Genomic DNA, 27,139 nt, shown 5'->3' with positions numbered 1-27,139 from the left:
TAGAACTTTGCTCACTCGACCAATGAACTCTGGCTTTTACATTTACACAAAGTATTGAGTCTCCTTAGAGACTGACAAAAATTGCCACAGCTGACTATATTTCAAGTCATCTTGGCGGGGTATTGGGTTAAGTTTTCAACCAGCAACAATCATGTCTCAGTGGAACTTCATAGACTATGAAATTGCCTCTGCGAATGGACGCCTATGGACCCAAAGACATTCAACTCTATCTGGTGCGACACTCACAAAACACATGGTGCAGTCCACGAACCTTACAGGGTGTATGGACATGCTAATGGTGCATGTGATTGGCTTGTTGACTGCAAACCACGCCTTCTTCATGTAATTGCAGTCATGGCTGGATGAAGAAATAACACACCCTTAGTATAACCTACTTAGTGAGAGTACTTTGGTAAGCAAACAATGGACAGGCGTATTTGATCATGAACTCTAACCTGTTGAAAAAGCTGATAGACTGTAGCCAGACAACCTGAATAAGTTCATCTATTTAGTGGATATCTGAACTAGAACTTTGCTCACTCTACCAATGAACTCTGGATTTTACATTTACAGAAAGTATTAAGTCTCCTTAGAGACCGACAAAAATTGCCATAGCTGACTATATTGCAAGTCATCTCGGCGGGATATTGGGTTAAGTTTTTAACCAGCAACAATCATGTCTCAGTTGAACTTCATAGATACATGGGTCAGTTTGTTCGGCTATTTCAAGACTGGCATTTCACAATAATCCCTGCCTTTCTGAGCCACATGTTTGATCAACTGCCACTCAAAAAACAGCTCTACAATCAAGACGGGAGACTGTAAATAGCCGCACAGAAACTAAACCAGCAACCACATTAAGTGTTGTTGTTAACCAGATCTAGACTTGTTTGTCTCCAGTGGTTAGTTTCTTCTCTGTATGTTGATGCTGCCAGTGGTGTTGTTTGCTTCAGTTGAGCAGAGTTAAAAACCAGGCCAGACCTCCCTCAGGGCCTTGCCACCGTACCATGTAAACAAGTTGCAACAGTGTATATTAGCAGACACTTTGATTTCACTGCTGACTTAGTTTCTCTTCTCTTACTCTTAAATATTTTATTGACTTAGGCTAATTCGCGGCAGCAGAGTGAGATATTGACTATAACAAGGGCTTTAGTTGCTGTTTTTGAGGAACTCAAAGGGATAAGTTTATCTTATGTCGTATGGTAATCATTAATGGTGTTTCAGCAGCACGTACTGTATGAAAATCCTGCATGATTTCCAGTTCAGATCATCTTGAGTTTCTGAAGGGCCTGTGATTGTTTAGGGGCCTCCAGACAACCTGAAGTACCCTTATACTGTGAGAAACATGCCTGTGTTCAAATGCTCAGGGACTTTTCATGTACAGTACATGCCGGGTGTTCTGCAATGCTCTTTTAAATGTGTGACTGCCTCCCTCTTGTGGCTACTCTAATTAAATGCAGGACCACTTGCTGAACCACGGATTCCCCCACAGGAGCATCAGGCTCTCCCCTCTGAGAGGGCACACGGAAAGAAAAGGAATTTTGTACTATTGGTATCCGATCCATGTGTGTCGGAGAGAGAAATTAATGTCATACCATTAACAATCCCATAACTGAATGATATGCTTCAGTCACTGGAGGTCCCCTCTGAGTACTTAAAGATATTTGATGGGACGTGTAAAAATAATTGGAATGGTAAGCGTCCACATATAAATCTAGGGAAGTTACAGCATCCAGTCCAGAAGAGAGGTTTAGGGCTCCCGAAACTTCAGTATTATTATTACGCGCTTCGTCTGAGACTCCTTGCACACTGGGTGCTGGATTCAGTGAGGGCTGAACCGTGGTGCACTATAAACTGTCTGTCTCAGCTCCTCTTCCTATTGTACCGTTTGTCCACAAAACCGCCTAAACGTCTTAAAGCTCAACCAATTATATCTCATATTTGGGGAGTATGGAAAGGGATTGCAAAGATGATTAAGTTGAATCCTTATTTGAAAAAAGTGTTTGGTTGAATCCAAAGCTTTGCATTGATAAACTCCCATTTTTTGTGGAAGGAGTGCTTTGACAAGGCAATCCTTACACTGGGAGTTTTGTATTGTGAGGATACACTGAAAAACTTTAATAACCTATCACTACAATATGGTTCGTCTAGATCTCAATTCTGGAGATACTTACAAATAGGTATTGCTTTAAATATGGTTTGGGGGTCATATCTTCAGGTCCCACAAGCAGCAGAGATGACAAATATCAAAATATTATAAAATGTTATTGTCCTATAGGGAAATGAAAACGTGGCAGCTCTGAAAAATCTTTGGGAAAGTGATCTCGGTGTATCATTTGATGAAGAAGATACATGGGCTCAAATTCGGGGACAATTCTCATACAAAGTCTTGTGATTTGAGGATCAAATTCTACATTGTTACTATTGGAACACTCACCAGATATAATGTGAATTTGTACATTGGATTGTTGACTGTTTTGCATATTGAAAAACAAAAATTGCATTTAATTGCATAAAAAAACATACCATCAACGAAACATCTCTCTAACAAAGTGGACTTAAGTTTATCAAATGCACAATTTTGCAGAACTGGTGCATTTTATTGCATGGATTGAGGTCGTATGCACAAGATGACTCGTGTTGGTTGATTTTTATCTGACTGGCCTGTTTCCAATTTTTTCCTATAGTTGCACACACAATTACAAAAAATAAATAATTTGAGTGATGTGAATATGGTCCACAAAACAACCATTGTTATATGCATTTCTTCACATTTCTCAATAACTAACATGTCAAATTCAGAAGCTAAAACAATGTTTCGTTGCCCGTAAAACTGTTCTGGAAATCCTGTGAAAGTTTTGCAATAGAAACACATATGAAGTTTATATAGAACTTCACAATTTTCTTTTTGCGTTTTAGTCATGCTGGTATTAGGTTGGTATGCTAAACACACACTGAGACATCCTTGAAGGCTGTGCAAAATACTTTACATTTGGCCGCAGCTAAGAAGGTGCAGTACATCAAAAATAACATCTGTCTGAAGAAGGGAAGGTCTCATGATGTGATGATGATGTGTCGCCTCTAGCTTGTGAGGTCCCTTGTTTTGAATGAGTATGGATACAGTGTATATACCTGTTTCATAGCAGATATGTGAAGCTGTCAAAGCAGATGTGTAACTAATGGCACTGATGATGGCTCTGTTCCATTCAATTTCACAGTAAGCCTTGCCAGCAAGCCACACTAGTGTCCTGGACTGAAACTGGCACATCCAAATGGAATACAGTCATTAATAATGTTGTCAGTAACACCTGTGCTTTTCCTGCTATGGTCCAAATGTCTGCAGTATAAAAGGTCAATTACAGTATGTGTGCTCAGGTTATACTATTTTTGTGTACTGCAAAGCATTTCAAATGTTGCATTACAAAAGTATATAATAATAACCACCATTAAGTGAAACATGGTTATGTTTCCCTATTGAATCCATTATGCACTTTCCAGTCTTTTGCGATTCATATTGAGGATTAATAGTAAAAAGCAGATTTACAACAGCTTTAAATGGAACAGATAATTAGGCTTCACAGCTGTGTCCTGTGAGTACCATATGATCTGAAATATTAAAAGACATTTGTCAATGAGGAAATGTATCCCACCAGAAACACGATTTGGATCACATTTTCATATATTCATGTATTATTTATTACTATTATTGTTTTATTGAATGAATTGTTTTATCTTCACGACGCCATTTAAATGACCCATACCTTGTAAGATGACACATTATATATACTGTATATATATATACATATATATATATATATACATATAAGTTTGTAAACCATGGAGCATCTAACAGCACAATATCATGGCCCCATGCAAATACAAACAGGCGGTATTTAATGTCCCAGGAGATCTCCAACAATGGAAATGAAATAAAAATCACTCAGCCTTACAACAATCAATATAATTTAACCATGTAAAGTTTGAGGGTTTTACCTTTTGAAAGTTATTTCTCTCCTTCGTGGTATTCAATCATCCTCAATTACAATCAAATTGAAATCTGGAACATGAACTTTAAACGCAACTCATGACATAAAAGGACTGTTCAGTTCACAATAGTCACAGATTCTTCAACCACACCTCTGTAAATTCCGGTCTTAATATGCAATGGCAATATACCACATTCTTTATCGGTGAACAGAGTCTAAAAGTATGTCACATTTATAATATTTCTTAAATAAACATTCAGTCCTCAGTTGTATTAGCACTCATTTGATATTTGAACACCTCCACATTTGTTATAATGAAGATAATGTTTCTCACAACAAAATGATTCAACATGCATTATAAACACATCATGCCTTACTCTGTTAGGAGTTGGGGGGGGGGGGGGGGACCTTTCTTTGTTCCATATTATATCAAGTGCTGTTCAGAAGCATCTGATGTTGAAAATATGACATAATAATGTAAATCCAATCTTCCAGTTGCAAGTGCATTCAAATGAAGTGAGTACAATATATACACGTTGCCCACATTGCATATTCTACATATCACATTGGAAGGGAATAAAACATATTATCACAGACTCATACTTTGTTGTCTCTTCATTCAGTCTCTCAACAGCAACTGTTTGACATTATTTCTGGGGTGTCAATGGCGCAAAATACTTTGGTTCTGCTTCTGTAAGTTGGTCTCTGGCAGACACATGATTTCCAAAAATTTCTTGGCAAAGTGCTCCATTCTCCCGTGACGCTTGATAAAAGGTTTATAGATATTGTGGAGTAATAACTGCCTTGGCAGAGAGTGATGTAGAGGTGGGAATCACCAGAGGCTGCACGATACGATATCATCACCACAATCAAGTCAAGATCTTATTGCGATTTTACATTTTCTTTGCAATATGCTGACGATTTTGTTATTTATATTTTGATATATTGCGATTTATTACAGTTTTCAAGTGCAATTTTTTTCAAAATCTGTTTTATCTAATAAGATGAAATCCTTTCTCGGTTCAGCTCACTTAAATTATTTTTATTGGAGGATAATGGGTTTGTCAGTCAAGTAGAAAGACTGTCATAAAAACCTGCCATTATGCACCTGACATACTGAACTGTTAGTATACAGTGAACTACGGTTGGACCCAAATATTCGACTATTCAGTTATGTGTTTGTTGGGTAGGTAGCCTATTCGGTTTTCAATTTTGGTACTTGGACATTCGTTTTTAAAATTTTCATTAACCCCTTGGGATAACAAAATTGCATTAACACCAAACCTTTGGGAAATGGTTGTTATTCAGTAACAAGTACAAGCTTTGACTATTTGCCATTGATTACTACCAAAGCTCCGGTGGCAAAAAAATGGTAATTGGGACAGTCCTTCAGTCTACATTATCAAATCCTGCTGACTCCCGCTGACAGACACAGATAAAAAACTCCATCTAGTGGACTGAAAAAGCAAATTTTATCAATAGATTATGTAATCAAATAATGATAATTGGCATCTGTGTATCGATACCATATTGCCATAGAAAATATCGCAAATACTGCTGTTAGCACCGTCATCTGCAAGCTGCTGGCACAGCCGTTGCGATGTTGAGAAAAGGCGGCAAGTGAAGCCAATTTAGAAGTGTCCTAAACTTGCAGTCTTTCAAAAGGCCATCAGGGGGCGACTCTTCTGGTTGCAGAAAGAAGTCTAATTGTATGGAAGTCTATGAGAATTTGTCTCTACTTCTCACTTGATAAATTACCTCAGTAAACATTGTAGACATGAGTTTATGGTCTCAATCACTAGTTTCAAGTCTTCTTCAATACAGCATGATGTTCATTTAGTAAATTATGGTCCATTTAGAGTCAAACAGACCATAAAGCAGGGTATGCTTTGGGCGTGGCAACTTTGTGATTGACAGGTTGCTACCGCTACCAGAGCCGTATACGACGTCTCTACGTCCCTCCTTTGCAGTCCAAATATGGTCACTTACCTTCACTGGTTGCACAAATTCAAGATGGCAACAGCCGTAATCAAAGACAGCAACGGCCAAAACGGCGAACTCGAGGCTTGAAAACGGCAGTCCACAAACCAATGGGTAGAGTCATGACAACGACGTCCACTTCTTCTTACAGTCTATGGTTTAGAGCCATTGAGAGGCAATAGAAACGCTCCCAATCTTGCATATAGAACCTTTAAATACATGTAAAACCACTCTTATTACCATTCCCCCCAGACGAACCAACAGTATCATGTATTTGCCTGTATTAATTTTGTTGTCCCTGCTTAAGCAAACAAATACCTTATTAAATTGTATTTAGGGATTTGTAATTTGTTCAAGACACATTGTAATTGTTCTTCAGTGGGTGTCACGCTTCCAGACGTTACTTAAGTATCTGTATCTTCCCCTACAATTTAGACTGAGGGGGACATATTTGGAGTAAATCTTAGAGCTGCATAGTACAATAGAGCATGTGTGGATTAGGCCTATTTAATAATGCGAGCACAAAGGCACTCTGTTCTTTTAAGTCTTTATGGGATTTCATAATGCGTATATATATGTGTGTGTGTGTCACACATGAGAGGCCGCTTCCTGTCGATACTACTCCACACATCCCCGGTTCCTTTTCCATTGTAATTCCTTTAATTAAAGTGATTTTATTCACAGGCACACAGCTGGCACCGGCTACTTTCCATTAGCCATCTGAGTGGACGCCTCGTTCAGTGGGAGGACCCGCACTGGGGCTGCTTCCTATGGAGCTCACAATACTATTTTCATCTCCCAGCTGAGTTTGTTGTGTGTTTTGAATTTATTAATCATTGATTTTAATGTGCTGCCTCTTGACAGTGGCAGCTACCCACGCATTAATTAATTCCTACTTCCCGCCCTTACAAAATGGCATTTAAAAACAATGAGAGGTCGGCTGGTGTTTCCTCTGACCTATAAATGGAAGGCGTCAAAAAAAGCAAAATGTCAAAATTTGCTTTTATTTGTTCTTCTCTTGGCAGATTTTATTGCCTCCTTTTATTTGATAGAGCAAGATAGAAACGAGGTTATTTTAGGTCTATTGAAATAATGTGTAAATACAGTTGTGTCACCTTTAATATTCTGCTCGTCTTTTTGGGAGGTTGTGAAATGCAATAATGTCTCTTTTGTCGGGCATGTTTCCCTCGGTGCACCTGCTTTGCATACGGCATCTGCCAGGAGCACTCTCAAAGGAACTGTGGGTCTTAAGTTGGGGATAAAGGTGCATTGCCATCAACAATAGGTAGTCTGTGTTTATCCTTTGAGGTCTTAAACAACTATGTGTACAAAGATTTGCCTTCCTCGAATTGGTGGAAATAGAAAAAGGGAGATTAGATCTTAAATTAAGCATATGGTGCTGGAATTTGAATGGAGTTGGGATTTGAATGTATTTATGGAAGTACATTCTTTTTTTATTTATTGAGCAGACCTGAATTGTTCATCCATTTAAATGAGTGACTGGTCTGTGTGTTTGAAGAGATAAAAGCTGGCTCCTAATCCTTATTGACACTCCGGGATGCGTAAAGACAGCTATTGCTAAGTCCCTGCAGTGCCCTGCCCCATGGAAAGGGCCTCATCCCTATTCACACTGGGTTGTTTAAAGCTAAAGATTTCCTGACAGATTGCTCTCAACAGATTGATTAGCACATGTTGTGAGACAGACAACTAACCAAACTGGGTGTGGTGTACGTTTTGCATGCCTGCACGGCGGCGGTGGTGGTACTGCTGTGTGCGCATGCAACCCCCAAGTAAAGGGGGAGTCGTGGAGTGCTTATCGCACGCTTCAAAAAGCATTCCCGCTATAATTAAAAAAGCAAACAACCACAGTCGTAACCTGATGGCGTTTAGTGGGAGCCCCGTGGAGTTTCGGCACAAAAACTGCAAACAGTGCTGACAGCTGCAAAAGATAATACACTTGCTCCTCTCGGCTCACCTCTATCACACTCGAAAAATGACTGTTATGTAGGAAGAGGAGAGGTAAATAGATACCGTGTGCATACACACAAAAAGTGCTTATGCGTCACAAACCTACAGTACAGTGAGGCTGATCTGTTTGGATTGCAACACAAAGACATCTGAGGTGCCCGGGGTTTTGGTGGGGACACGAGTCGTTTTTTTTAGAGACCGCTGTAAAATAATCAGCCATATTGGTTTCGATGCAGAATCCACAACTGGATTCGGGAGCGCTCGCACATCCGCGTCGACTTGCATCCCCTGCTCTGCCCCCATGTGAGCGCCGAGTTGCTGTTCTCCTGGTACAGATGCGAAGCCTCTGGCTCAGCCTCGCTACAAAGTAAGAAAAAAGAAAATCGTTCCCATGCAAATGTTGCACTGTTTGACATGTTCAATTAGACCCTTGTGAAGAAAACGATCGGCGCTTTTGAAGAGAGACAGTTCCCACTGTTAGTGCACCTATGAAGCCCTAAAGCTGCTTGGCCTTTCCTCCCCCCTTCCTCCTCTCTCTCTCTCTCTCTCTCTCTTGCTGTCCTCCCTGTTCTAGCCTCCCCTTCCTGTGCCTGGCCTCTAAAGGGAGAGAAAGAGAGAGATCCATCGATCAGTGGCGATCGTTGAGCGCCCGCCCCGCCTCCTGCCTCCTGCCTCGCATTGTTTTTATCTCATCTCTCAACCCTGTTGCCATGGCACTGAAGATGGCACTTCAACCCTTGTGCTTAATGATCTCTTGGATGATAGCCTACTTGTCAGGCATTCATGCCCTGTTCTGTTGAAATGCAAAGACAGAGAGGAATGAACCGCCGCTACTAGTGGAGGGGAGGGGTGGGTTATTTGAACATTTTATTCTAAGCTTAACTGGTAGTGAACATGGCGTTATGGGTTATTTACCAAATGAGCTGTCTTAAACAGCTGTTTTGTTTCCTCTTCCTGGCCGGCTGAACCGTGTTCCCCGAGATGGACATCCAGAAAGACAGAGAAGCCAATTTGCATTCATTTAGTGTCTCCCTTTTGTTTTGCGGCATTACTTTAAAAGCCATCCCTCTTTTCTGGCAGTTCAGCGCTGGGTGAGGGATTACCGCTCATATAAATAGCTGCCATTGATTTGACTAAGAGAATGCTTTGTGTCATTATGAAGGCAGAAAATCCTAATTTGGAAATTGGAACACACAAAAAAAAAAAAAAAAAAGAGCTGAGCGTTCAATTCATATCCGTAATCCACCACATTGCATGAAATCAGGGGTGTTGCGCTACAATGCTAGATTTTAGTCATCGCCGTGATGGAGACAAAGGTAGCGCCTGGAGCCATCGTGGTGGTGCTACTCAGCAAGGGAATGTGTCATTTTATTATGTTTTTAATCTGGCAACCTCCCTCTGCGCTTCACTGTGTGGAAGGCCTGTGCAGGGAGAGCTCAGGGGTTGCGATCCTGGAAGAGTGGGGCTGAAGATGCCAACAATCGTCACGAATCCGTGACGGAAAAGTCAATAATTAACAGCAAATATGTTCAAATTGCAAATGCAGTCATGCCTAATCACATATAACTTGGGGGAGATGATGTGTGCAACAATGATTTAAATATGGATTCAGGCATCTCACTGAGTCAAACACATTAGTGACTGCTTATTGATTGAGATTCCTGGAAAAGAAGAGATTTGCCGGCTCGCCGTCGCTGGAGATGGAGCTGTTCGATCACATCTGACCCATTATTCATGTAGGGCAGGGCTACGGTTGTTGCTTTTCTCTTGGCGTGATTCCCCTCTCTGCGTCTTTAGGGATTCACGCTCATCTGCGTATGGAAAGGATCACTTTCTTGATTATCAAAATATGTCTATTAAAAGAATGAGTTGAAGATAGGGCTTTAATTTAGAACAACTCAAGGTTCAAAACACTGGTGGTAGGGCCTGATAACTTCTTGGTGGAAGTTTGGTGTGCCGTCACTTTGAGAGTATGAGGAGAAGTCAAATATAGCCCTGCTGGTCCGACTTTAGTTAAATGTGTTAGCTTGTGTTTTTGTCTCCTGAACACAGACAGGCAGCATTATAAAGCGACTTAATCCTCTCCTCCCTTACAGAACAGAACACAATGAAAAACACACTCCTCTTTTTATCTGCTTTTATCTCCTTTTGTGCCGAAGAGCTTTAAAGAATCAGCGTCTTTATCTCTCCCCCACTCCCCATAATGCAATAGGGTGAATGCTTCCTGTGTGTCATAAATAAGGTATTGAAAGGTCCAATTGAATTAAACTAAAAGATCTGGGAAGAAAATGGGAAGTACTCTCACTTTTTCCCTCTCATTTTTAGACGGCGGGAATTGCTGTAAATTGACACTGAAATGGTCCGTCTCGCCTCAGCCGCCCTCCCTTTAACCCCCACCCCCCACCCCCTCTCGTTGCCTCCATACGCCCCCTCAGCGCAGTCGGATAACGTGCATATTAACGGGCTCTGGGCAAAGTGTGTTGAAATGGGACAGAAATGCAGTAAATGAGATATCCATTGTCTATAGCAGATAGCATTTCCCCTCATCAGAGCGGCTTGCTTGATTTCCTCCCCTACCGATGCCTGATGGGTTTATGACGTAGCCACTTCAAATTAACTGACCTTGGCCTTGCTGTCTGCACACACACACACACACACACACACACTCACACATTGTACCCCAAAAAATATCTAGAATCCGCACAATTTGCACACATAGAAATAAAGGTGCTAACTACAACCACATAGCGTTCTTTCTCAACCCTAACATTGTTTTTTGTTTAACACGTTAGCTGTGCGCTAACCCTTTTTTGAACCCTTTCTCCAAAAAAAAGGGTTCCTCAGAAGGAAACTGGTCTGGGTAGAACATTTGGAACCCTTATTTCTGTCTGTTTCATTGTACAGTTGTATGTCAAAAACAAAAAAAAGGATGTCAAAAGTGGCATTTGTTCTGAGTGACAGGTGCTTAAAAGCAGCAATTCATATTTTTATGTTAGAAATGGATCAAAGGACTATGTGGGCTGTAAGGACAGACGCCAGTTAGTGATGAACCCACGAAGAATTTATACCCAACTCTTCATTTCGCCTTAATGTTAGCATCTTTTTTATGGCCTGCAGTTGTACTGTTATGGTTCACTCTTTCTGCTCTCATGAGTGCTGTCATTCAGATTAAAAAAAATTCAACCCATTGTGCCTGCCCAGCACCAAACAGCAGACAGACAAACTTAGTAACGACCAAGTTAGCCACAAAACATAGTATAGCATGTAGATCCTAAAGAGCCAGAGGTTTTTAAGAAGACTTGGCGGAGACCAAAATAGAGCTTCAAGGAGAGTTATTGGACTTCATTTGGGCAAATGAATGCTAATGCTGCTCTGTGTCTGCTGGATGTGTAGGTGGGCAACAGCTTGCTAACAGTTTTATAATAATAAAAGGTCGATGCTGTGTTTTCAGTATGTTCAACAGCCTCAAAGTGCTAAAAAAATCTGTATGTTTAGGTAGAGGAAAGACGAAATACCGTACTTCTGAACTGCGTGTGAATCGACAGATGTAAAGAAAGAGGCTGCCAAGATATGTTTGGACCATTTTCATGCTAATTTCATACGTATGCTGGAGTCTGGCCTATGCTAAAACTGATTGTTAACATGTATGTGTCAGTATAATGCATACACCAAATCTGAAGAGCAGGCAGGAAGAGAGCGCTGGTAAATTTCCCACCGATACCTGTGAAATGTAGGTTAGATGTTTCGTGGAACTTGCATCAGTGTTTAGTGATTGTCATTTCTGCATCAGTGCGGCATTATGGGGATTCTCTTCCTTCGAGTGGCAACTGTCGCAATATTTTGGTGCGTCTGAAAAAAAGAGAGAGATGCCTTGAATACACACGCCATTAATAATTAACTCTGTGCTTTATTCCCCTTTGAAAGTTATTATGCAAAATTAATATTTCATAAGGGTACAGGCTGTACATGACAACTGTGCTAAGACAAAGGATAGTAATGGCACAAAGTTTGACAAGTCTTTCTGGGCTTGCTCAAAAATCATTGGGCCTTCATCTTATATTTAGCATTCAAGAGACGCCATGAGATGGATCCCTATTTTTGTTCACTTTCCTATTCATGAGCTCTTCTTTCCCACCCTATGTGCAAAATATAAGAAGTGTTCCATTTTGCATGAACATTCACAGTGGTCGGCTTTTCTGTTTGGAGATGGCAACTGTCATTAGCCCATCAGGATCTGGAAGCTGCTCTTGTGATCTACATCAGTCCTTAACACTAAGACCCTGCAGCCACTTGGAGATCTCCAGAAACAGGGCACAGCAGGTCGATGGCAAGCACCCCGCCTTTCCTCTGTGGCACTTGAGGGACAATCTGCCCATCATATCCTGGGCCTACGGTGTCTATTGTGCTTTAGCAATGATTGTCAGCCTCCTACACCTGAAGGGATATCATATAACTGGTGATTCTATTATGTGTGTTGGACTACATTTGTTTTCTTGGCAGATCTGCATCAAACAATTGCTGTGCTCAAACAGCCCTGTCTCACTCCCAAGGTGTAAAACACAGACGCTTTGCTCTGCGCCCCCTCGGCGTCTCGATACCCTTTATGCATGAGACGCACCAGGTTTTCAACCAACTCCGATGTAAACCCATCCGTGTCAACGTTAGACGCAGAGCTAAGGGCAGGAGGGACAAACAAACACAGGACTTTGACTCGGGGGAATGGCGTTCATGTTCCGCATGAAATCAAAAATTTAGATTTTCACTGACAACGTTATGTCCATGCGACACTACGCCACTGAGTCACATGGCGGTTCGTCCAGAGCTTACGTTAAGCTACAAGCATACTTAAAACCAAACCATGATTTTATTTACCCTCATCCTAAGTGGTTTTGTTGCTTGAACCTAACAGCCACCACCTCACAACGTGAACATTAATCAAACTGATCTCCGATAAATCCATTAACTTTCACTTTCAAGGTCTAAGTATGCTGAAAAGCATAGTACATTACATTGTAAACTGCCCTGCTGTATAAAAGCTATCGGCTGTGATTACAACACAAATCCCTTTTTTAATTTTGTACATCTCTTTGTCTCAACATTTCCCTCTCCTCCCCCTTCTTTCTCTCATTTAGACCCTCTCTCTTTACTCCCTCCTCCTCTCTCATCTGACTCTCTTGTCCCATGATATGCCACAGAGAGACACAATTATCCACTTCATTTGAGTCGTGGTGCTAATGGTTGAGACTGGCCTCTTGGGGAGTTTGGGGGTGGGGGGGGGGGTGATAGGTAGCAGTAATTGTAAATGGTGTAATGAGTGTGGAATGGCCACAATCTAGCGCTCCGCCATTACAGGTGACCCACTCCTGCCCCCCCCCCTTCCCTCGAACATCACACCGACAACAAGTGAGCACCCCCACCCCACCCCTCCCCCCTCTCCTTCAGGGTTCAGCAGAGACAGAGGAAATATTAGCCTCACAGACCATTACTCCCAAGTGGTTTGGCTGTTGCTCCTTCTTGCCTCGTTCTGTGGGTGGCCCCCTCGCCTTTTCTTTCACTTTTCCCCTGATTTGACATTTGTTTTTCTCTTTTTCGTCCTAACTTTTGTATTTTTCCTGACAGATCAAATTAACCCTGTAGCTCTGCGCTGGTTTCAGTATTTGTACAAAGACGTCTCTTTGAGCCATAACATAGAGAGCATTGCTCATGCTCACAGAATGGACGTCTCTCCCGTCTTTTTTAATCTTTAACACCCTATTTATGCCTTAACTCTATTTAGCTTTGTATCTTGTGAAGGTATGAGACAGTTTTTATCCTTTAATCAATAATGTGTTTGGTTGATCGGTCCGTATGCCAACTGTCTGTCTGTTTATATATATGACACGGTGGCAAAAATTGGGGAGGACAGGAGGGAAGCCAATTTATGGCATCATGTTATTTTGTTTTATGTATGGACTAAGTGCTGCTTGATGTATGTGCTCTCTGTTCATCATTTGATATGATTGATATCATGTTCATATGATTTGCTATTTTTATTTTGTATATCTTTTAACCTAGAAAGCACTTTGTGGCTAGGCTTAAAAAGTGCTATATAAATCCAATTATTTTAATTATTACTATTGTTATTATAGCTCTTTGTTATTGCTACTTTCTTATGTTGAATGAGAAAAAGAAAGCAGTAAAACAATCACCTACATGATATCTGAAACACAATAACAGCAGGCTCTGGATGAGAATGAACCTTGTGTGTGTAATGTGTCACTAGAAGACAGTACACTGCTGTCCCACTGTGGGTCCAGCACGGACAACTCACCCAGGACCTGATCCAGGTCTGGGCGGAGGACATCTGCACTGGTCCTTCAGGGCTGCTCCTAAAAGCTAACCGATGCGTTGGCTAACACAAGCGGATAACTACTGCTCAATAAAAAAGGGAAACGTAAATCTGAAGAAAGGAAAATTGGAATGAGTTATAAATTTTGATTTGATTTGTAGTGTAGTTCACAATTTGCATGTCATAATTTATTTTCTAATATGCAAGTATCTCTGTACTGCCGTGTTCGTCACATACTACATATACAGAGGTAGAGTATTGTGGAGGGTATTTGGAAATCATCAATGGATCAACAAGAGTTAATATTGTATTCTGGATGTTCATTGGTAACGACCTCAAGGGAGGACGTCCTCCCTTGGAGGCTCATTTTTGGCTTGGCCAAAACATGTCACATGAAAAAATGTAATGTAATCAGAACTTCAATCATGGATTTTCTTTCAAACATATAGAATGTACTGTAGAAAAATGGGATGTCACCCCTGACAGCTTAGCTTTGGCTATACTATGTGAACATAAAGCTATGGCTGCATAGCGCCTGTTAATTATAGGTAACGATGCTATCATTAATTTGATCAGCTGCATCAGGCCCATTTAAACTGGCTCTCCCACTTATCCTTTTACATGTTTTCAAATACCAAATACTGTTGATACTATGGCTTAGCTGGACACTTAATGGTTATTTTTTACTGAGAGATGTGCATCCATATTGCCTAGCTCACCCAGCTCATCAACATTCTAAATATCAATCCATTGCTTTACATCTTCCATTAGTCCAGAGTTTTAACTAAACATTGACTGAGAGATTACATAATCCTTGTCTTGTTTTAAAACTATGTTTGCCTATGAGGAGAGTTATCACACCCATATCTTCTGTGCGCTCCTCTCAGAGGTTGCTGCTGGAGTTTAATTTTGTGGACGCGCAGGCAAACATACATTCATGTTGCAGGCATCTTTTCTGAGTTGCAGTTTACAAAGAATGTTGCCTACCAACGTTGTCAACATTGACACCTGCTTTTGACAGTATTCGGAAGGTCAGACAAAGGCGGCTGTACGCTGCTCTTCATCGGAGATGGAAAATCAAAGCTCACAGAAAACACTTTGGATCAGGCATAAATCAGGCATAATTAAAGCGGAGTATGCTTTACTGTGAATGACAGGTAGCTGCCACTACCAGAGATGTATACGTCTCTACGTCACTCCTCCGCGTTACAAATATGGTGACTTCTGTTCATTGGCTGCAAAAAAAAACACATGGTGACAGCTGAATTCAATATGATGACAGTGAAATTGCCGAACTCGAGGCTTCAAGACAGAAGTCCACAAACCAATGCTTGACGTCACGATGACTATGTCCACTTCTTATATGCAGTCTATGCGCCCAACCCATCTACCGACACTTGGCCCTAAGCTTCAAACGGTGATGCTCTTACTCTTGCTAACAGTGGAAAGGTTCACCTAGTTTTACCAGTGAGTATGAGACCAATCTGTCACTGATTGTAATAGAAAGCAGCAATTTTGGCAAACAGAAAGTTTGTAGTGCAGATGGCAGATGCCAGATGCGCGCTGCTTAAAAGGAGATGTGGCCGTCACTCTCAACAATCTCCAAACCCCGTAGGAGAAAACACAAGCAACCTTGATGTAAGTCTTTTGTTTGATTTATTTTCTCTTTGACAAATAGCCACTACACAGCCAATCACAGTTCTTGCGGTCGTAACATTGTATCTCCATAGCCGCCGTAGCCCCGACGTGTAGTTACATTTTTAAGGAGTCGCCAGGCGGCATGGTTTAACAACAGTTCGTTTTTGCCACTCAGTGACCAGGCGGCAACCTCCGGTTCTGCCGAGTGAAGCTGATGCGGAAGTGTCTTAAAACTTGTATTCTCTCTACTGACCAGGAGGGGGCGACTCCTCTGGCTGCAAAAAGTAGTCCGATTGTATAGAAGTCTATGAGAAAATGACTCTACTTCTCACTTGATTTATTATCTCAGTAAATATTGTAAACATGAGTTTATGGTCTCAATCACTAGTTTCAAGTCTTCTTCAATACAGCATGACGTTCATTTAGTAAATTATTTAGAGTCAAATAGACCATAAAGTATGCATCGCTGCCGCTACCAAAGACGTATACGGTGTCTCTACGTCACTCCTCTGCATTCCAAATATGGTAACTTCCGTTCATTGTTTGCAAAAGAAACAACATGGCGACGGCCGCAATCCAGGATGGTGACAGCGAAATTGCTGAACTCGAGGCTTCAAAACGACAGTCCCCAAACCAATGGGTGACATCATGATGACTACTTCCACTTCTTATACACAGTCTATGGGAGACGCATGTCTGTTTTGACATAGCTAAAGAGGCTATGCAGGCTCTGTAGCTATGCTTTAACACCGCAACGCACAACTATAAATCAACCTTAAATTGCATTGTTGCACACAGATAATAAATTAATAACACGGCTTTAAATGAGCTTCCTCCCCATCCTGTCCCTCACTCAATCACATAAACAGTAGCTGTTTGGGTGGTGGGGAAGCAAAAGGGGAGGAGGAAGAGGAGGAGGAAGAGGAGCTGTTCCTCTCTCCGGTGGGCGATGACATCCCAGCACCTGCGCGGAGACAGGTGAGCGAACGCGCTGACGTTCCCCAATTATCACAAGTGACACAGTGTCAGCGAATTACCTCCCTGCTCACCGACGCCTGGAGTGCCGGGGGAGCAGCGGGAGGCCCGGGCGAATCTCAGGCAACATTCATCGCACAGAGTTTGCCCGGCCGCCTGTGGAGGAGCAACACGCGGGGCAGGTTTTTATTACTGCTCCCTCTCACGTGATCCCAGTCTTATATTTCTCTCTCACACATAAACACACACTGGTGGACATTTCCTTCCTCGCATTGACTGCCTCTCTCTCTCTCTCTCTCTCTCTCTCTCTCTCTCGTTCTCTCACACACGCACGCATATTCACTCTCCTGGTGAAGTGTGTGTGTGTGTGTGTGTGTGTGATAAGCTGCTCGTCATGGATTCCTGCTGTTTCCTGGAGTATGTAGGAGCGATATCTGCTCCATTTAAAATTCCTCTATTAATTAGCCAACCCCTTTACTCCCTATTGTAAGAGCTGTCACTGTCCACGTGACTCAAGTCCTTAAATGGCTGCTTTGGTTTTGTTCAACAAGCAAGTTGAGTCGTTTTTCCTGAGTGATACTGTGGAAGCAGGAGCACCGGTCCAATTTGCTTCGTATGGCTTATGACAATCACTTATCTGAACACTTGTGGCTGAATGGGCTCTCTGAAATAATATATAACTTCGTTGAGTGTAATCTAATTGTGGTGCCTTTAAATGTCTTGAGTGAATCAGTTCAACTAAATTTGGTTGCCAAATGAAGCTCTGGCGAAAGTTCAGTCAAGAAGAGTTTCATATATATACTGCCATTCACTCCTCTCACTCCTGCTCACTCATAATTTCCCTGCTGTCATTGTCCGGGGCAGTCAATCCAACATGTTCTCAAATGCCGCAGCTTGGTCAGTGCTTAGAGCAGCTGATGTAGTACTGAGTGCAAGATAGTCCACATGGGACGGGTGGATGGTCATCTCTGAAGTGAAACTAAAAGTAAACATTGACATTTTGTCATGTCAGTCACATGACTCGCGAGTCAAGTTAAACGTGCTCTTTTCCTAAACCTAACTAACTGATTCTGTTTCCTAAACCTAACTTCCTGTGAAGACAGAAGTTTAATTTGAAAAGAGACAAAGGTAAGCTGACAGGTCGTACCTCACACGTCCAAAACGGACCAAAGATGGGTACCTAAAGCATCATAGTTTGTAGTGTAGAGGCGCTGACAGAGCTGCAGTATTTGATGCATTGGGGTGAAAATGTTTTGGTCAATACGGGTATCAGCTGTTCTCATCAGCTGGTCACATTTGTCCATTGGCCCAGCGACACACCTACGTATCAGCCTATCCTGCTGTTTAAAAAAAACAACATTCTCTCTCTGCATACGTACGGTCATGGTGCTGTTACGTGTGCCCATCGTCCTCCCCATCAACACCCACTCTTTGCAGATTCACCAGCTTCATCAGCTGACCACTCTCAGCAGAATCATCAGCCACCACTACAAGTGTCTGGACTTCATGGGGGGATTTATCTTCGTGCTGCTCAGGGCAGACGGCCCTCGATTACAAGTAGAGTCTAAGCACCAAAGACTTTTTGTCCAGACCTTATTGTCACATATATTTTATAATAAACAATACTTTACTTTACTTCATTCACTTGTCTCTCCTGATTGAAATACTTCAACAGACTCTTAAAGGAAGGAAGATGACTGCATGATTGAGAAACTTTGCATTTAAAATCGTTAAAGCATGTTTGGGAAAACTAATTCTAATAATCTATTATTTATAGTTGCTTCTCAATCACAATACGAGGTAGTGCTATGTGCATTGTTACACTCACACACAAACACACACGCACACACACACACAAAGTTGCAAAGTTAACACACACACAAAGTTGCAAAGTTAAAAGGACAGTGCCAAGTAGTCATGGTCATTGTGACGTCCCCCATTGGTTTGTGGATTGCCGTTTTGAATCCTTGAGTTGTGAACGGAAGTTACTATTTTTGGACTTAGGAGGAGTGACGTAGAGACGCCGTATACGGCTCTGGTAGTGGCAGCGACTTGCCAATCCCAGTAAGCCCGCCCTAAAGCATATTCTGCTTTATGGTCTATGTTACTCTACATAGGACCATAATTTACAAAATGAACATCATGGTGTATTAAATTAGACTTAAAACTATAACATGATATAGTCACTTCTTATGGATATAAGAAAATGACTTAATGCAACTACTAAAAGATACATCCAGCTTGGAATCGGAACCAACACAAGTTGTGGGAGGAGGAAGGGACGGAATTCACGATGGAAGGCTAAGCAAACCACCGTCATCAGTTCGCGGGGGGATCTGGTGTGACTGTCAGTGAACCACAACCTCCAGATTATCTTGGAAATGAGAGAAACTTGACCGTCGGGTCCATGCGCCATGCATGCTGGCTTCGCTGGCCTTCGAGAGAGACCTCACACGCAAATGCCTGAGAACCAAGTGACCCAAGTGAGGCAGCGATTGGCTAGTTTATGCCACAGACCGGCCCTGTTTTTTTGGTTTCGTGATACCATCAGACCAGAAATAGTATGTTGGGTGCAGGTAACGAAATGTTCTGTACCTAAATTGAAGAATCAATGTAAAAAAAAAACACACTGTGTGTAGATGTGGCAGTGCTCGTGGAGCTGATGCTGGGGTCTTGCTTGCTTATCCACTGAGGGACCAGAATTGCAGGGACAAGAGAAGCCATGAGGCGCTCCGGGAGATCTTTGAGTCATGGTGGGACTCTGGGAGAGGATATTAAAGGCTTCATTGCCAGAGAGACATCTTGTGTCACAGCTGAGCCCTCCTCCCCCAGTAGCCTCCAGCAGCTCCCCTCTCCTTTGTCCTACAAGTCCCAGTGGCCTTTGCTCTTCCTGAGAGCGCACTGAGAGAAGCGCAGTTTCACAAGCGTGTCGGAGAGCTACGGTGGCCTTCGGGTAATGTTAAAACACAAAATGCCCCCTCTAGAGCTAGTGTGGTGTCCTCTGTCAAATATAGGCTCAAATACGTATTAAAATAATGCTATAAGTCCTTGTCCACCCTCAAACGCCCTCACTGCTGAAAGACAGAACCATTGTTTCGTTTCAAATCCAAATATGAGGAAAGACAAATACTCACATTGGTCTAGTTTAAGGAGACAAAAAACTGTCTAACATCTAACAGACCATGGACATTTTTCTCCTTTCAGCTTTTAACTGTGGCACATTTGTTTTTAATAGCCTATTATGTATTTGAATATAGCTTTGCATACTAAAACCTTATTACAGACATTACTATTTCTTTCTACTTATTGTATGTGCAGATGATTTCTCATTGTCTTATGTGTATAGCTCTAAAACGTATTCAAATCACCCCTTATTGTCTACTAGTGTGGAATCTGACACGTGTGGAATCTGACATCTCTTTATTATAATTACATGGAGTAAACAATCTATCCTAAATACTTGCCTGAGTATATATCTCAAGAGTTTTGTCAGTATATTTAAGTGAATTCTGAGATGAATAATATGAAGTTCCAAGGCTGAGTTACCAGGGGCCCGGTTATTTACAACATTTCGGTCCACAGACTGTAACATGGTCAAGTTCATTTAGACAATCAGCACCAGTACCATAGATGTAAACGTAACAGCGGAAACTGCTTTATTTACAGTTTGTCTACATTTTACCTGATGAGGGTCTTAGAAAATAAAGTAATAACACAGAAATACAATATCAGCTGACATGAAAAAGCCATGAGAGAAAGTCCACGATTATTATTAACTGACTATTATAAGGGGCTCTGAGTTAAGACAGATTTGATATTGTGCTTACATGGTGAGCGTTCTTCAATAAAGTTGTCTTTTTTAATAAGAGTAATTGACACACATTAAACCTGGACATGTGCAGGTAGTGCTGGTTGTTTCATGGGTCTCCAGTAGTGGGTATTCAGAGGTGACAGGGCACTCACACAATGCACAGAGAGCGTGAGAAGTGCGTCACTGGGGGGGCTTACATTCCCACAGCTCCATACTGGGGTAACCCGGCCGTAGGTTCACATGTATTGCTTTTCTGGTATTGTACAGCACATATACAGTACAAGGGGGTGGACAAAAAAAACAAAACAGCAGTGGCAAAACGATCTGATATGAGCCAGTGTGGCCCCTGTTCTCCAGCAGGGGGTGGTATTAGCACTTGTTTCTCTCAGCTGGGGCCTTTTGGGAGAGACAGCTGAAATGCCAGCACTGCCTACAGAGGCAGAAGGATAGAAGAGGGATGGCAGAGACAGCAGAAGAGAGGGTGGGGGGGGGGGGTCTAACCAACGCAGCAGTATCAGGCATGTAGTCTTAACGGAGTCAGGAGAAGCTGATTGTTATTCAAAGTTCTGTGTGTGTCGGGGTCGTTAAACGAGTCGATGACAGGGATTTCTACCGCAGCCCGCTGCTCGATCCCACGCCGTACCGGGAGCTCGCATCCATCTCAATTCCCTCAACATATGTGTTTGAACAGGAAATAAATCATGGTTCATCATTGGTGTCTCAAAACGCTGTCAGTCACTCCTGCTCGTCGGTCTGTCTTCTCCTGCTCTGAGCTGCTTAATTCTATTTCATTCTATTCTATTTTTAAGAAAGGCATTTCTCAAATCATGCAGGCATTAAATCACCCATCCCTAAAATCACCTCCTTTACAGCCTAATCTGGATCTGGTCAAGTGAAAAAAAACAACCCCCCCCCCAACTGATCCACAGTTAAAGAAGCTTTTTCTCTTTTCTTTCCTTTCTTTCTGTCTTTTTCTTTTTTTATATTCCAGTGGATTTAAAGTCAGTCAGGAACATTATCAGGCTGGGCCCAGCCGAGCAGAAGCATTCCATAACCCCCAACCTTCCCCGTCTGACCCCTCCCTTGCTTTTAACAACTGCCGACATAGTTTGGCTCTGTTATGTGATCATGCTTGGATGAAATCTGTCAAACAGCTCCCTGAGTTATTAGGCTGTCTGCGCCTGACCTTTCCGCAATCAAAGATATATGACTTAAGGGCTCGGATTTGCCATGGCAACGGCTCCAATTTGCCGCCGTGAGAAAAGGTCTAATTGTTGCAGAAATTTAATGATCTAGCCCCGACATCAGGGGCTGTGAGATTTTATGAACTGTTTACGCTATAATTTTCTTTTGTTAATGCATTCTGCCTTAACCCCTTCCCCGCCGGCTGCCTGCAGGGAGGGGAGGAGAGTGCGGCTGTGTGTGTGTATGCGTGTGTCTGCTGAAGTGTGTGTGTGGGGGGGCGACGAGGAGGCGGAGGGAGGGTGATATTTCTGCCCCCCAACCTGTTAGCTTGTGTGTCTGGCGCCTCTTTAAAAAGGGCAGTTTTGTCTTTAAGAAAAGCAGCTGCCTGACGCATTATCTGCTCTCAGCGATGTAGACATCAGTAATATATTCTACAAGGTCAAAGACAACTGAGATTAAAATGTCTAATCAGTTAATTTGTTTTATTGAGAAGGACTGCCATGTGATTGGACACACAGAGAGATAGAGGGGGAGAGAGGGAGAGAGAGAGAGAGAAAGAGGGAGAGGCGGAGCAGGGGGTGGAAGGAATATGGAGAGATGGAGAGATGGAGGTGGCTCGGATTTGCACATTGGTATTTTGACTGATCTCGGTGGTGGAAAAAAATATGGCCATGCCACTCAGTTATAGCATGTTGATGAAGCTCTGACACCCTTTGTCTCCCCCCCCACACACACATTCATTTTCTATCTATGGCACATTCATACAAGACTGATTTTATTAGTTGCCAAAATAGACTTATATTTTATATCTCATTAAATATTCAAAATAAATTCAGCATATTTCGAGCTGTTCATACATATTCAGCTTCTGTAACAAGGATCAGACTATTTTGATTGAGCCTGTACAGCAGAGACATTTTTTGAATTTTCTTTTTTGTGTGTGCAGATAATTCCATTCAGGGGGAATGAGTTGAATCACAATTGATCTCGTTGTTTTCTTACCCTCCATCACCCCCCCCCCTGCACCACCCACTTACAATTAAATGTGGAGGAATACATTTCTGTGGATGAAGTGGGCGACAGAGGGTATTGGTTTGTGCAGGCCGGCACATTTAGCAGTTTGAGGCTTCTGAAGAAAAAAATGTCTCTACAGTGAAGACAGTGGCGTTATATCGTTAGTACGCTGTAATGTATATTTTTATATATATATATATATATATGGGCAACCTGACTTAACACATGATATCACAGGATTACCATGATGACCTTTAATGCCTCGCGATGACCTATATTATCTTGTAGTTGAGGACTGTGATGGAGCTCTAATTCATTTCATGAAATAAAATATATTCTAATTGGTTGTATGTTACTGTACCGCACTGTGCTGCTGTACACATGTAAGCTACAAATTGAGCTTCACCTCCATAAAAAAAATAAAAACGGTGCACTAGATGGCAGGACAGTAAAGGTGGCTGTCGCAGATTTGAGACATTCGTGTGATCTTGAGGGGAAACATAAATAAAAGTGTGAACCAGGAAAGTGAGATTGTGTGGTGAAACAATCCATTGATTTGTTAATTGACTTCATGTCGAAGTTGTCTTTTTTTAAAAGCAAAAAATACAAATATCTGAATTTAAAGACATCTTCTTGTGCTTTAGGAAACTGTGACCTGCATTTCCCCCTGTTTTCAAACATTTTACAATCCAATTGGTAAATCAATTATTGGAGACATTTTTGTAATGATAATCAGCTCCAGCTCTGGTTAAAACTCTTTTAAAGCAAAGGCTTCAAAAGAGTTCGATAAGGAGCTGATTTTATTGTAGGACGTGTCCACTAAATATATCTCAGTTAAACAAAATGTGCAAGAAACTGAATATGAGCTTACATAAAATGCACTCAAGTTCACATATGGCATTCAGTGCATTGCACAACATGGGAAAGGGTTTTTCTCATGGCGGAACACTTCCTCTACCATGTGCCCAGCATCGCTTTCAGTCAGGGCAACATACGAATGTGTTTGTGTGCATGCTCTTTTTAAATAAAGTAAATTTGTAAATTTGTCTCTGTGAATGTGACCTCCATTAGGAGCAACTGACGAGATCCATCTAGGACCAGTTTGTTTTCCGGAGAGGAGCAGCGATGGCGGACGGCCCTTGATTTATTAGAACCATGAGCCGAGTGACCGTGATGAAGTGCATTTCCATTAAAAAAAAAAGAAGAAAAAAAGAACATACAGCTTCATCTGGAGAAGGAAGGAAGAACGCTACAAGAGAGGAGGAGCGCAGGCGAGGATGGGCTGATGACAGAGCAGACCGCCGAGCCGCAATAATCACAAAGACGGAATAGGAGACTGTTTTTGGTGTATCCAATTTGAGATTTCTTTTTTTAAATTAATGCACTAGAATGAGATATATTACTTTATGTTCCTAAACCTAAGGTGGGGATGAGCGTGGTTGCTGGGTGGAAAAGAAAGAAGGGGGTACGCAGGAAGAGGGAAAGTAAACGATTTAGAGACGGAGAAAAATATGTTGTTTAGACGGGACATTGATATTAGACATTTAATCCTGTGTGAAGTTGTTAACATAGAGTAATGCCTCATACTTAAGCGGGAAAACATTTTGGGACGGCCGGTGCCAAACCTTGCAATCATGCAAGGGTTGTGTAATGAAAGCAGGGTTTTACCACTGCACGGGCGGCATGTTGCATTAGGGGATATTGCTTCTTTTTTTTTAAGTGTGTCCGCCGTTATTAAATCATGGATGTGTTCTGTGTGCGTTGCGTGCCTTCAGATGGGGCGTACCGAACGGCCTCCCATCCCACGGAAGTGATGGAGTGTTTCTTAAATGAAAATACACCTGTCTTTTGGACAAATATGTGCCACTAATTACCTGTCTAACCTAAATCTCTGGGCGCCAGATGTTGCTAAAACACAGCGAGGCAGAGACAAATTGCGGCATGCTGTCGGAAGCCCCGCACGTAAATATAGTCGGGGCTTAAATCATCTTTTCCTTGACCCTGTTAGAGAAGTTGCTCAATGTGATTTTGGGAGTGTGCGGCACCTGTAGGAAAAAAACTAATTGTAAAGATAGGGCAGAGTGTCACATAATCCCTCCCCTCTCTCTCTCCCTTCAGCCGGGCCATAAGAAGGATTACATTTTGATCTGTATCCTTGCTTCCAATTCAGATTTCTATTTCAGTTATGTTGCCTCCCCATCTCCTCCTCCTCCTCCTCTTTTTCTCCTGTCTCGGGCCAGATGAGAAGAGGTGGACAAAAACTGCAGCTTGATGACTTGTGCAAAGCGATGGAGACTTTTCAAAGCTAGATTCGTAGAGGACACTGAAAAACTTTCCAGGTCGAAGTTACAGTAACCCTTTCATACAGCGCTCCCACTCAGTCCTCTCGATGCACCCTCCTTATCCTCATCTTCATCATCCATTGATTTTAGGGTTCAAAATACCTTTTAATGCACTTTCACATTAAATAAACAGAGCAATAATGCACAAACCAAAATAAGACTGGGTCCTTATTCACAAAGCATCTCCTGGAAGCAAAATGAAATTGTGCCAAAACTTTTTTACACCAAATTAAATCAACAGAGCGCTGCTACATGTTACATTCCTGCCAATTAACAAAACTTTGCCTCAAAATAAGACTTATAATAACATTCCTCCTCACCTGAATTCAGTGTGTTCTTGACATTTTTTGACAGTATATTACTGTTCTACTCTGGACTGCAGCTGCAACATTCAGGAAAGTTTTTTTGGAGGCTGCCATTAAAGGGCGCGCACAGCGGCATGACAGCTCCCTAAAAAGTGAAGCCGAGACGTCTCGATCGCCCCCGGCTGGCTGGCTGCTAGTTTAGGATTTGATATGCAGCGGAGTTTTCTATGAGAGCAGCGCACATTTTAAAACGTCAAAATAGCAGCCGATCACGTTCATATAATTGTGGGATTATTGAAAACCTGTAAGTTAAAGGGGATAAGCAGGCACAAGCTCAGGGGGCCCAAGGGGTCAGGAGGACCCTGAGCCAGAGCCTTTGTGATGTCGGTGAGGTAAAGAGCTCAGTTAAAAGTAGGGATGTACCGATCACAATGTTTTCTCTGATCCAGATTCGACGCTGAGGTTTTATTGATTTTTATTGTATGTATGCATATATGTATAAATGTATTAATGCATTAATGCATTAATTTAGACAGCCTTTCTTTTTCAGGTGCAGTTTTCATCGTTAACCTGTAAGAACCTTTGTCAAACATAGGGGGGCTACTGCTTCAGTATGTAGGAAAGGGGCCCCTTTATGTTTTCTGCACCGAGGGGACCCATTCCCTCCAGATCCGTCCTTGGTCTCATGCTTCATAGTTTCAGTTGCTTGCTTGTGTTGCGCTGAAAACTCACGTCAACGTGATGACTAGCAGACCTGTTGTCAAGAAAATTATCAGATTCCAATGATTTTCTCCTATATGAGGTTTATGTTAGATTGCTCAGCCATTGTACAGACTGAATAAAAACATCAGTCTTGATGTTGCTAAGCATCTACTCTTCGAGCCAGAAACTGAATCACTTCCCTGACCTCTGACCTCACTATGGATGGGGTCAGAGAAAACCTCTACTCCACTACTTAATGTGAGGCCCGGCTGTTCTTCTAACATGTGTCAGATACCCCGTAAAGCTGTCAGGGCTCTCTATGTCTGCGTTAATACCCCCTGCACATTTTTCCCGTGCACTCAGCAAAACAAGTGCCTCCGATTCTTCTTCGTCTCTCCCCTTAAATCCCCTCTTCCCTTCCCTCTGTGCTAGCATCTCCCTCTCTTTCCCCGACCGTCCGTATTTGAATTAGAAGTGAAGGGGTAATAATAATAGGGCACCACAAACAGCCGCGTTCGGCCTTTCCTTAAAGGACAGGATAATGAGACGGAGTATCTATTTGCACAGCGTAATGTGTGTGTCTCCAGACGCCGTTAAAAGACACGTGGACCTCTCTCTCTCTCTCTTTCAGCCCGCTCAGCGGTTCGGGAAGGGTAGAGGATCTCACGGAGCTGTGTTTTTCAATGTTATTTTTAACACCCACCCCCCCTCCTTTCCCCACCCACTTCCACTAAACTGCCCCTTCTAGCAGTAGAGGAACTCTGGAGATTCAGGTGGAAGTTTCTGGGTGGGGAGTGTCTGGGGTTCAGGAAAGTGTAAAGTCATTGGTGCAGCTGCATGCCAGTCTTAATCACAGATAACCAATATGCAGCAAAGGTAAATATGTCCATTAAAGAGCCCCCCCC

General features: G+C 42.2%; 1 protein-coding gene and 2 non-coding genes across 3 annotated transcripts in view; 1 reads left to right on the top strand and 2 right to left on the bottom strand.

The window, feature by feature from the left end:
- The window catches only part of ccne1 (cyclin E1), a 99,517-nt gene that overhangs the window by 31,447 nt on the left and 40,931 nt on the right, over positions 1-27,139 (top strand). The gene's annotated exons all lie outside the window — the stretch shown is intronic.
- Positions 60-200, bottom strand: LOC116383250 (U4 spliceosomal RNA). The gene has a single exon (XR_004212757.1). It is a non-coding gene; the product is annotated as a U4 spliceosomal RNA (small nuclear RNA).
- On the bottom strand, positions 585-722 carry LOC116383252 (U4 spliceosomal RNA). The gene has a single exon (XR_004212759.1). It is a non-coding gene; the product is annotated as a U4 spliceosomal RNA (small nuclear RNA).

Source organism: Anarrhichthys ocellatus, unplaced genomic scaffold, assembly GCF_004355925.1.
Source record: "Anarrhichthys ocellatus isolate YVR2014 unplaced genomic scaffold, GSC_Weel_1.0 scaffold6, whole genome shotgun sequence".
In the NCBI taxonomy this organism is placed as follows: domain Eukaryota; kingdom Metazoa; phylum Chordata; class Actinopteri; order Perciformes; family Anarhichadidae; genus Anarrhichthys; species Anarrhichthys ocellatus.
Note: the sequence above shows the minus strand (reverse complement) of the source record. Positions and strands in the feature narration are given on the sequence as shown.